This window comes from Octopus bimaculoides, chromosome 7 (genome assembly GCF_001194135.2).
Source record: "Octopus bimaculoides isolate UCB-OBI-ISO-001 chromosome 7, ASM119413v2, whole genome shotgun sequence".
NCBI classification, from domain to species: Eukaryota; Metazoa; Mollusca; class Cephalopoda; order Octopoda; family Octopodidae; genus Octopus; species Octopus bimaculoides.
In genome coordinates, this window is record NC_068987.1 from 56,846,202 (window position 1) to 56,847,756 (window position 1,555).

The window sequence follows — 1,555 nt, forward strand, 5'->3', positions numbered from 1 at the left end:
GGGGGAATAAAATTAAGCATTGTCGTGGTGATTCGAAACCTAACCTCTAGTTAACCGGTCGGACGCCATGGGCGAACCTCTATAGTTTCACGTGATCGGTCTATTAAGCAACTAATCAGCGTGAAGATGTCGTTTTCTAGAATGTTCTTCTTGTACCCTATAAAAAGCAGTTTTGGTGCCTGAAGTATTTGCAGAGTGTTGAAAGGCGTTTGAGCGATATGCTCTTCTACTCTTTCCATCTGAGGGTTCCAGACATTTTTGCAGAAGGCCAACGCAGACGGCCTAAGACAGATAACTAAGGATCTCTGTTGCCACGGAGATTTGCATCGTGTAATTCGTATATTTTGAGCCGACTGCATATTACCACATTCTGTAACTTCAGAGCGATTGTCTCTCTCTCACAGTACGTAATTATTAATATTATTAATTGTAAATGGCTAACAACAAATACCCTTGTGTCTGATAAATAAATATTTAAGTTAAATGTTCGTAGGTTTTGCTTTTGTTATTATTCACGCAGCCAACGAAATATATTTCCATTTTACCAACTCCAAACAACAAATGTGACGTTATCAGTCAAGTGGTGGAATCGCTGTATTGACTAACCTCCTTCCCGCAATATTTAAGACTCTGTGCTTATACAAGAAACAATACTGCAACAACTTTTGATGAAATAATCAACTTCTGTCCATCTCAGTAATGTCAAAATGAAGGAATTTTCGATTTAAAGAATTCATTAGTTTTACCAGGATGTCAGCTGACGTTCTGAGTGAATGGAGCCGCATTACATCATTGCTCAAAGTCTTATGAATTATTACGCATCGGAGTGTTTCTATATCAGGTTTCTAGTGCAACACAAATACAAACCGAATATAATTTTCTAGATAATGTCTTTCATTTGCACTTGTTTAGATTAATTTTTTTTATAAAATTGGTACTGAAAACCTGGGGAAAAGGTTATGGGTGAACATACAGAATAAATAAAATTTTGAAACACATACCACAAAAAATAATTATGCATGACTAAATACGACTTAAACTATATAGATTATTAAACACAAGATTAAAGTAGGCTAGAGGACTGAATGCCAGAATTATGCTGTTTTAAAAATACATAACACTAAAAATGTAAACTTCATCTCATTTAGTCGCTCTTAATTCCAAAATCGAAAAGTTCTATTCAATATAGAGATGAGATTAAAGCGGCGAGCTGGCAGAATCGTTACCGTGCCGGGAGAAATGCTCAGCAGCATTTCGTCCGTCTTTATGTTCCGTCGAGGTCGATAAAATAAATACTAGTTGAGCACTGGTATCCATTTAATGTATTCACTCCTCCTCCGAAATTGCTGGCCTTGTGCTAAAATTTGAAACCAATAAATAAATGAGATTTACAGAGCGTAATTTTTTTTTTTTTATGCACATTATAACGTGAATGAATACGGACGATCGTGCAACATTGTTCCCCTTAATTACTTTGGTGTCATCGGTATCTTGAGGGCTTATTCTTGTGTTTCATGGATTGAACATAATCAAGTTTCGTGGTAATAAGTCATTT